The sequence below is a fragment of the Sinocyclocheilus grahami genome, unplaced genomic scaffold (assembly GCF_001515645.1).
Source record: "Sinocyclocheilus grahami isolate Dianchi unplaced genomic scaffold, SAMN03320097.WGS_v1.1 scaffold1250.1, whole genome shotgun sequence".
NCBI classification, from domain to species: domain Eukaryota; kingdom Metazoa; phylum Chordata; class Actinopteri; order Cypriniformes; family Cyprinidae; genus Sinocyclocheilus; species Sinocyclocheilus grahami.
This window is the reverse complement of record NW_015506429.1, coordinates 245,947-257,373: the sequence shown is the minus strand read 5'-3', so window position 1 is coordinate 257,373 and position 11,427 is coordinate 245,947. Positions and strand designations below refer to the sequence as shown.

General features: G+C 37.3%; 1 protein-coding gene across 1 annotated transcript in view; it reads right to left on the bottom strand.

Annotated features, from left to right (window-relative positions):
* dio3a (iodothyronine deiodinase 3a) overlaps positions 1 to 6,198 on the bottom strand; it is an 11,371-nt gene extending 5,173 nt beyond the window's left edge. The window contains exon 1 of the mRNA XM_016254472.1: positions 6,092 to 6,198. The gene's annotated coding sequence lies outside the window, so the exon portion shown is untranslated. The remainder of the gene's footprint in view (positions 1 to 6,091) is intronic.
* Positions 6,199 to 11,427: the final 5,229 nt, after the last annotated feature.

Genomic DNA, 11,427 nt, shown 5'->3' with positions numbered 1-11,427 from the left:
TGGAATCAGCTTCCAGAAGAGATCAGATGTGCTAAAACATTAGTCACATTTAAATCCAGACTCAAAACTCATCTGTTTAGCTGTGCATTTACTGAATGAGCACTGTGCGATGTCCGAACTGATTGCACTGTGTTTTATATATAATCATTTTCTATTTTTATCTGTTTTAAATCATTTTTAAATCAATTTTTAAATCATTTTAAAAGTTTTTAAATTCCTTGTTTTATTGTTGTGATTATTTTTTATGATTATTTGTATTACTTTTATGTAAAGCACTTTGAATTACCATTGTGCATGAAATGTGCTATATAAATAAACTTGCCTTGCCTTTAAAAGTAATGCGTTACAATGTTGCGTTACTCCCTAAAAATAGTAACCAATTACGTCACTTAGTTGCCATTTGTGGAAAGTAATGCGTTACGTTACTTTTGAGTTACTTTTTAAATCTGGGCAGGGCTTGCTTGTTAGTTTTTAATATAAAAAGTTCTTCTTTTAGGAATGTAAAAGCCTTTTCACACCAGAAGTGAAGTGAATGCGGCTCAGGCTGAAGGAAATGTAAATTCACGTCTGTACAGTAGAGGGCGCCGCTCAAACACATCTCATGAAGAATATGACGCAGAAGAAGAAAGTTCAACACTATTCAGCAATAACTAAAATAAAACACAAATGTGTTATTTTTGATTATTAGTACGGTTGAATTGGATCATCGAAGGTCAGTAGCAAAGACATTGGTTAAAAAAAAGTGGGATTAAATACACAAATGATATTCGTCTTATTTAACACATTTAATTATTGCAGGTTTGTATAATATTCTGAGTTTGCATTGGACAGTATGTATTGATTGTGAGGAGCACTGAATGTGTTTGTGTGCAGTGAGATGAGTAAACACATGTTGATATTGAGTCTAGAACTACAGTAAGATCATGTTCACACACAACGCTCTGCACTGACTCCTGATTTCTGTCTCCATGACAACACCAGATCTGTCACTCAATACACGGAAACAAAGTAACTGCTGCTACTGATTTCTAAAAGTAACTCCGATATTTCCTTCTAAGCTAAAAAGTAATACGTTATAGGTACTTGAAAAAAGTAATGTGATTATGTAACTTGCGTTACTTGTAATGCGTTCCCCCCAACACTGATTATGGGATGCACTTCCATCTCACACTATTAAACCAGTGCACTTACATATAAAAACAGAAATAAATTCATCTCTTCTCTAACTCACTTCCTAATCCAGTTGTCTAATGAATCTGGCATTGTGTATTTCGACTATTGTCGGCTCTTTGACGAATTGCTCTTTTGTAAGTCACTTTGGATAAAGCATCTGGTAAATGCATAAATCTAAATATAAATGCAAAGCAAGGCTGCACATGGGAAAACAGAATTATGGATAGAAATTATATAAAAAAATGAACAAACACTAATGTGGACGACGCTTCCAGTTCATGATGAAATACATACGGTGAAGCAACACTGCAAAAACTGAAAGTTGTAAACATGAATGTTAATGTGAATGTGTTGACACGTACAACGAAACTTTAGTCTCTTGAGTAATTCTATGAGGCACGAGCGATTATATTTCTCTTCCGTTGAAGAGCTTTGCATGATTTTACGAGCTCAGAGAGCTGGAATGAAAGGCCTGTAACCCGTCATTTCGGTCTCATCAGCTTTTATTGTTTTTCCTGAAATGAAAGACTGCTCCTAACCCTCGGTCTGGAGATCTGCACTGATTTATTCGTGTCACAGTGACTATCTACATTCTCACCTCATGAAAACATTTCCAAACGGGCACATCGCTTGAAGAACTTATTTAATGTCGTAAACCGATATGAATAAGCAGACTTCTGAGAGTGTGTGTAATACTAGTGTGAAATTGACCTGATCTAAATAGCCAGTCAGAATGGTTTCTATAAAGCATATTCTCCTGCAAGGAACACTTTTCAAATGCTTTAATTTTCCTCATGACTGTTATTTGTAACATTCACCAGAAAACTCAACATTTTGGGGCCCGATGTTCAGAAGCTCAAAGTCTGTAAGCAGATTTTCAGCACAAAACAATCAACGCCTTTAATTTCCCGCGGAATAATCTGAATAATCTTGCATTAACGGCTGGACGAAACACCTAATTACAGGCTTGCATCATAACCACACTTTGACTAAAGAGTCTAGACAGAAAAACAACACAACACTATAATGATTGTTAGTGACTGAAGTGTTAGATCGTAGATGTTTCCGTTATAATAATCATAATCGCTCATGTGATCTCAAGCATTAACATTTTTGGGTTTTGGGGCCGGATGGTTGTGCTGACGTTGAGTTTTATATTGGGTTAAACACTGCAGGGGGCGGACCCAGATGAAAATTAACAAATGCATTAATTGTTTAATGAATGTTTTACTTTATTGGAATGGTACACAACTTGGTAAAGGTTTTGGCACTTGCTATGTGAACATAGGCTAAATGGTCCTGAAAAAAACAGTCACACTTACATTGTTCAGGTAAAAAATGACAGCATTGGAAATGAATGGGAAACACATTTCATCTAGTGGAAACTTCTGGTACTGCAGCCGAACCAAATCTGACTATGCTGATTGTTGTTGTTTTGTGATATCAACCTCAAATTTGGAGCACAACCTGTTTAGATTTATGGCTTTGATTTTCTTGCCGTTTTAGAGAAAATGTTTCATATACATTTTTAAAATAGCATTTTCTAGCCTTTTTTCAGAATAATAAACTTAAACGTCTATAGCCTTTTTTTTGTTGCTCCATTTTTAAAAACTTTTCCACTTCGGCAATCATCTGATATGTGTATTCTTTAAAAAGAGACCAAAACTTAAGTCTTAAGTGCAACAAAGCATTCAAGATTTACGATAGTTTAAGTTTTCAGGTCTGTTCTTAAAAAGTGGTTAACGGGTAATAAATGGATCATAACTATTCCTAACTACGCCATCAGTATAAATTAGTACCATTAAAATCTCCCAAAAATACAAAATAATAACTAAACAATATTATCAAACTAAAATATAGTACATTCATTTCATTGAATGTACCTCGCCACACGAGGAGCACCAGGGTTATTTACATGTAAATTATTAATATTTGTATTTACATTTGCTCAAGAGTCAAACACGACGCTCTTTTGATGCACGGCTGAGTCTAGACTGAATCAAGAATCACCACAAGGACTAAAATGCCACATAACATCCCGAACAACACACTGGCATGGGATCTTTTTGTTTTTCAAATAATTGATCTCTGTCCCATGTTGATCCAAATAAGTTCAAACTGTCTTTTTAACGCCAGACAGACACAATTCATGAATCCAGCGAAGAGCTGAAATCATCCTGAACAAGCAAAACATTTGCCTGCATTTGAAAACATCAAACCTTGATTTAAACATTTGTTGTCATGATGACTAAGTAACTGATACATTTTAAAAATGAAAGATGAAACCTCCCACAGTGTAAAATTGTGAATGTAAAGTTTTACAATAAGTTCTCATTTGGTAAAATTACTTAACATGAACTAACAATATCGCAAAGCGCATTAACTAATGTTAACAGACACAACTTTTGATATTAAAATGTATCAATAAATGTTGGGATTAACATTAACTAAGATTCATAAATTCTGCAGAAGAATCGGTCATTGTTAGTTTGTTAACTTATGGATTTAACAAATTAAACCTTATTGTACCAAAATATTTTTTATAAAGTTGTAAATAAAGATTGTAAAAGAAGAATCACACTTCAGCCATTCTATTTAAACATTATCTCTGTCCCTGCAGCACAGAAGCAGTGTTAAGTCGCTGGGGGATATTTGTAGCAATAGCCAACAATACATTGTATGGGTCACAATTATACATTTCTCTTTTATGCCAAAAATCATTAGGATATTAAGTAAAGATCATGTTCCATGAAGATATTTTGTAAGTTTCCTACCGTAAATATATCAAAACTTAATGTTTGATTAGTAATATGCATTGCTAAGAACTTCATCTGAACAACTTTAAAGATGATTTTCTCAATATTTAGATTTTTTTGCTCCCTCAGATTCTAGTTTCCAAATATTGTCCGATCCTAACAAACCATACATCAATGGAAAGTTTATTTATACAGCTTTCGGATGATGCATAAATCTCAATTTCACAAAATTGACCCTTATGACTGGTTTTGTGCTCCAGGGTCACATATGTTTCATTCAATAAGTTACTTGCCACTTCTTTGAAATAATTTGTGAAATTGCTACATTGTGTGAAAATCCTTTCCAGGTAAACCCCACTCCATGGGTTTGTGTGTCTCGGCTGAGCAAACGCTTGCTTTGAAACAATCGAGTGATGTTCTCCGAAGGATTCCCTGTGATCGTCGAGTTTCTCACCGCGACTGGAATGCAAATATAACACCACTGCAAACACACTGCAATCCGCTTTCAAACGCAGGATATTAATGCAAGCGATGTGAAGCCGGAGAGTCAGTGAACACGCCTCGCATCTCCTGAAGACTTCATGCTCACAGCAGAAGCTTTCATATGCATACTGGAACTTCCACTCACTTTCCCATATTTGAATCTTAAATAATTTCACCCACTCAAATAATAGTTTCTCCCATGAGAGAAAACTTCATCTTCTCTAGCTAAAGTGTTCATCGTTTCAGATATACTCAGTATTTCAGATATATTTAGACGTGTTTTCCCCGAACACACACACACACACTGACAAATGTCTGCCAGATTCCAGGAGGTCAAAGGCCAACATATGCGCCCTATGAAGTGCACTCACTGACCAGCTTCATGTGTAACACAATCTGCTGCACATCAGAAACGGTTTCACACAAGCAGACAGAATGACTGATGACTTCAGAAACTGATGTGTGCTTGCTTTTTTGCATGTGCTACACAAGTGTTTTCCGACTCTGCATTTAGAATATTTTGATAAACTAGCATGCATTTATGTATATGTATTTCTGTGTTGATGCAAACGCCGGTCAGACCATCAGTGCAGGTAAAGTGTGTCTGATATTTCATCACATGTCGGTTGCCATGGGAGATAAAGTCCCGTCTGTCTCTCCAGCAAATCAGCGTTTTCATTTTCAGAGGAAATGAGCAGCTTTATTATGTGCTGCTTATGCAATCAAACTGTGTGTGTGTGAGAGAGTGTGTGTGCGCGTTTTTTGTGACAAATGAGGACATATTTGTATAATGACTATTATTACAAGGAGAAGGTGACTTTTCAGGACATTACCCCATGTCCCCACTTTTCAAAACGCTTATAAATCACACAGAATGGAGTGTATTGAAAATCTGAAATAGCAGAAAGTCTCCTGTGAGGGGTAGGTTTAGGGGTAGGGTTGGTGTAGGGCAATAGAATATACGGTCTGTACAGTATAAAAACCATTACACCTATGGAGAGTCCCCACTTTTCACAAAAGTAAACCTGTGTGTGTGTGTGTGTGTGTGTGTGTGAGTGTGTGTGTGTGTCTGTGATAGGCTCGGTCCTCTATAATAAACTCGCAGCGCTATCGTGTCTCTCGTCAGCTGTCAGACAGACAGGTTTGAGCAGTGAGACGCAGACGGTCGGAGCGCATGCGCACTGCTCTGAGGTCGAATGAGGACAAACTCAACCTCCCTTTATATGCGTGTAAGATACAGCCACATTCATTTCTACAGCTCTGTTCACCATACACACTGTTTCAAAGCAATTTTACAGAAAATCATGATGCTAATGTTTATAATATCTTATGTTTATGCCTTTAAGTCGCATTTATCAGATTAGAGCTGGATGATGATATAGTTACATTTTGCAACTTTATAAACAATTAGTTGAGATTCGCTATATATCATAGGCCTATCGCTTTATGTGAATGCATGCATGCGGATAAAGCTGAGCTGGATATACATATATCATCATACATATGATATGATATTAGTGAGCTCATCTTATAGACTGTCATGGTTTTTATATCAGGTTAATAATATTTTCTATATCCTAACAGACACAGAAACCAGTGCAAAAAGCTAGATTTACTCATCTAAATAGGGACATTTAATAGTTTGTGTATATTTGAATGAATAAGTGCATTCTACAGACCGAGCCGAACCAGGGCAGTCATGATCCGATCTGACAGATGAAGGCCTCAGACTCAGTCTGTCGTGTTCTGGAGGAGTCTGAGGGCTCTGCTCTCTGCAGGAGTCTCTCCATCTGCTGCCCATCACCTGACGCTCCTCTGATCACAGACAAAGAGGAGGAGAAATATTAGCGCACTGACACAGATCGCTGTTCATGTTCAGCTCCTCTTCTTTCTAATACATCTGGTTGGACATGATTCCAGTGGCACTTGAACATGATGCGCCAATATAGCGGTGTGTGCATGTGTTAATTCCACCTCTTTGAGAACTTGAACACTTTAATTGCCTGTCAGAACGGTATAAGGGACTAAGGGACATTCTAAAACGCTTAACGTGGCTTAATGCGTTAAGACAGTGTTTTTAAAAGACCAAACTCAGTAAACACATGATCAATAAAGCATACTATATACAGACAAGCAGATCCTATAATAAAACAATTTTAATGCATCCACATTGATGTTTTCCTATGGGAAGAAAACGCTTAACGTGTTATTAAACGCATTGTGTTCCTATCCTGGACTCATCTGCTTGTCTGTACATAGTATGATTTATTAATAACCTGCTTACAGAGTTAGGTCTTATAAACACTGTCTTAATGCATTAGGCCACATTAAGCGTGTTTCTGAGAGTCACAGCTAATTTAATATCTAAATAATTATTATTAATAAATAAATAATAGTAATGCAATCGCTCGATTTGTAGTTGAAACATTCTTCAACACTTGTAGCTACATGGAAAGATCTGTAAGACTAATTTGATCCAACAAAGTAATCATCTGATCTGAAGAAACACTGTATAATGACAGCTGAGCTCGTCGTGTCACGTCCTGATGTTTGTGAATGAAAGAAGACAAGAAATCTGGCAACGAGTTGACAATAAAACAGTGTCGATATGTGATCTGTCTATAATTACACACCAACTATCAAGCTTTCAGGCTAGATTTACTGCAGAACCCCGATGAGCAGTTCAGTCATCATCCTTATCTTTATTTCATCACTTATATAGAAATAAAGTCTTGACTGCTTGTTTATCATTCACTGAAATCAAACCCTGAGGGTCACATTAAAACCACACATCTGTGACTGAAGCACCTGCATTTAAACTCAGATCATGAGGACCATTCAGAATCAGAGAGAGCTTCATTCTTTCCGGTCAGTTATAAGTTACTTCTAGTGAGACTTTATTGTGTTGTTCAGGGGTGACACTGAAGTTCATGCATCAAACCTTCAGCCTTTCACTTACCAACCCTTGCTCATCAGTGGATGCTCTGCAGTGGATGGGTGCCGTCAGAACGAGAGCTGATAAAAACATCACAATAATCCACAGCACTCCAGTCCATCAGTTAACATCTGGAGAAGACAAAAGCTGAAACTAATCCAGCATTAAGATGCTTTTAACTAAAATACGAGTCTATAATCCATAATAACTCTTCCTCCAGTGAAAAAGTGCATCTGCTGTTGTCTCTCGCATCAAAATCCAGCCACATATGTGTTTAGAGCTGGTTCAACGCTGCTTGATCTGTGCAGATTTCTCTCCTGATTCACACCAGAACACTGACTCTCTGCAGGAAGATCTGCTGTTGTCTCTCGCATCAGAATCCAGCCACATATGTGTTTAGAGCTGTTTCAACGCTGCTTGATCTGTGCAGATTTCTCTCCTGATTCACACCAGAACACTGACTCACTGGAGGAAGAGATATTATGGATTATGAATGCGTATAAAAGTGTCTTAATGCTGGATGTGTTTCAGCTTTTGTCTTCTCCAGATGTTAACTGATGGACTGGAGTGCTGTGGATTATTGTGATGTTTTTATCAGCTGTTTGGACTCTCGTTCTGACGGCACCCATTCACTGCAGAGCATCCATTGCTGAGACACTGATGCAGTGCTACATTTCTACAAACCTGATGAAGACACAAACTCTTCCTGATCTCTGATGAACTGAGAGTGAGCACATTTCCATTTTTGGCTGAACTGTTTCTTTAATCTGCTTCCTGATCTAGAAGAACTGGACCAGAAAGAGTTTGAAGAATTAATGTCATGAATCGTGTCATGCGGACACTCCGTCATGTAGATGTTTCGTAAACAGCCTGGAGCAAATGCACAAATTGAGGTGTTCAGATGTGGTTTTGTCAAAAGTACGAGATGAAGCCAGAAAGAAATGACTTTCTAGGTTCATCAGAGGCAAAAGGCTTTAATGTGACGAACACAAACTGATAACAGAAGAGTTTATATCTGCAGGTCGTTCTCTCGATTAATAACTGAGAAGTGAGAACATGGACTCACTGATTGGTTTACGTTGGAATGGTTGTGATGAGATTGTTAGCAGCTCTGGAGAAGCAGACGTTATAAACGCCGTCATCGTGCAGGCAATGACTTCAAAGCTGCCCAGAATTTACAAATGACTCTCACAGCTCTCTGATTATGATGGATCAGCCTCTTTACTGTAAATCACATCCAACACTGTTTGTCAAGATGGCTTCTGTCCTGCTTTACTGTCAGCTCTTTCTGATGTGTGCTCATAAATCTTCATCTAATATCCCAGACCCTAAATAACTCGGAAGTATTTTGGTTAATTACTCAATATATACAGTATTAATCCTTCAAATAATGTACAAGAGGTTGTGTTATATACAGTAGTGAAGGGCGCTTGTTAGACAAAACCAAAATATTAACTACACACACACACACATTTACTTAGCTATCTAAATGGGGACTCTCCATAGGTGTAATGGTTTTATACTGTACAAACTCTATTTTCTATCACCCTACACCAACCCTACCCCTAAACCTACCCCTCACAGGAGACTTTCATTCAGTATTAATCCTTCAAATAATGTACAAGAGGTTGTGTTATATACAGTAGTGAAGGGCGCTTGTTAGACAAAACCAAAATATTAACTACACACACACACACATTTACTTAGCTATCTAAATGGGGACTCTCCATAGGTGTAATGGTTTTATACTGTACAAACTCTATTTTCTATCACCCTACACCAACCCTACCCCTAAACCTACCCCTCACAGGAGACTTTCTGCATTTTTACAATTTAAAAAAAACTTTGTTTACTTTACTTTTATAAAAGTTTTACAAATAAGGATGTCCCCAAAGGGAGGTTTTTGGAGATTTTGTCAGGTTTAGCTCACTTTTGGGTACAAATCTGTCCCCAAAATATGGTTAAGTAGGTACACACACACACACACACACACACACACACCCACTCACACACAAAATGAAACGTTTTGTTCGTTACGGGATTGCATTTTATAAGATTTAATTTTCTTCCTCGAGTTCCTCCACATTTTCGACCATGTTACTAAAACGGTGTGTTTTTATCTAAGCAGAGCATGCAGGGATTTCCAGAGGAACAAAAGACACATTCAGAACCGTGTCGCTGGTGTTTGATTCCTGGAAACAGCCTGAGACAAAAGCGTAATATTTTTCTATAAAGGGGTAAACGAGTTTTCAGCTGGTCCTCTGATCTTTCTGCGCTTCATGAGGACGTGGCCCTGAAGCCATCTCAACCTCGCTGTGTTCATGGGAACAGTTGGATGTCCTGCTTCATTTCTGTGCGCTACAGAGAGAACTGTGTGTTGTGTTTTACAAAAAGTGTTTTCTGAAACTGAACTGAGTCAAAGACAGAATCAGTGTGTGGTTTTGCAGATGTGGTGTGTGCTTCTGCTGTTTGAGTGCAGCTTCAGAAACTGTGACGAGAGAAGATTCTGTGTGTAAGCAGATGATAAAAACTAATATCTGTCCACAATGAGCTATTGAGCAGAGCTGCTGTTATTCTCAACAACACACATCTGGAGCTCGTCTGCCAAACTGTGTTTATGGGCAGTGAGGACATGACTTTCATATCGCTCAAAACACAACCGTAAACTGTCAATGAACAGTGTGAATACTAGTGTGTCTGGGTTTATCTGATACACGCCGCTCAAAGATCATGAAACCTTCTCTGGCCAAAATATACTAAAAGCACTGTTGCAAACAGTGAGAGAAATACATTTTTGAAATTTAAAATATCTTTAGTTCCAGCCCTCATATACCAAAATATATCTAAAAATGTATTTCAGGGGCAAGAAAACAGATTTCTAATCTTACAGCAGCCTACATTTAGGCTTGTTTTAAAATGCAGATGTGTTCTAGGCTCACACGTGTTACAGATAATAACGTTTTCCTTCAGATGTGACACGTGAATCTATTTTCTGAGATTGAAATATATGGAGAGTAAAATATAGGCTATTTACTAAATATATATTTCTATTTCTAAAATGTATTTTCAAAAAATGGACAACGTATATTTGTAGAAGGGTCATTCTTCTTTCAAGATGTCTTAAAATGTGTTTCTTGCTCGAACATTTAAACTTAGACCACATTATTAGATTAACTTTTGACTTTTTGAAAAAGAAATGTGTGCATTTATTCACCCATATGGAAGGTGACACCAGTGACACTTTTCATGAAAAATGCATTTGATAAAATATTTGCTGCAAGGTATCAGAGCACATGTTGTCGATCATAGTATACTCACTGAAGCAAGTCGTTTTTCACAGTTCCCTGACAACAAAGCAGCTCATGCCAGTGAGTTCTGACAACTGAAAAGAGACAGTGCATTTTTAAATGCCATTTACATCATATATTTGATAGTTATGAATACATTATTGTCTCTGAACATGCAGTTTTGTGCTGTCTGGAATTCCATATAGAATAGAATATTCCACACTGATGGCTCAAGAAGGTGCAATTGTTCAAATAACATTGTTTCATTTTAAAATATAAATAAATTGTAACCCTAAAGTGTTTTTAAGTGTAATATTTCTGTAAAGGCTAGGGACAAAAAAAAAATTCCATGTCCATAGAAAGACCCAGGAAACATATTTGCATAAATATATTTTGAAGCATATTTTAGCAATTTGAAATGCATTGAAAAATATATTTGAGACCGGCCAAAATCTCGCACTATATATCCATCAAGCCCTATTCAAACCGGGAAGTGATACTTTTACGGAAACACTGATGAGATACAAAACCAGACATCAAACTGAAAAAATACGCGTTCAGTTCACAAAACACATTCACATTCACATAAATATATATCTATATCTATATCATTAGCGGCTCAGCATCACTCACCTGCCGCCTGCTGGAGAGACGACGCCACTACCCTCGAAAGAAGTGTTCAAAGATATTTCATGATGTAGCCGCGACGAACATCTTTATTTGATTCCGAACAATTCCGCGTTCAGAGAGAGAGAGAGAGAGAGAGAGAGAGAGAGAGAGAGAGAGAGAGAGA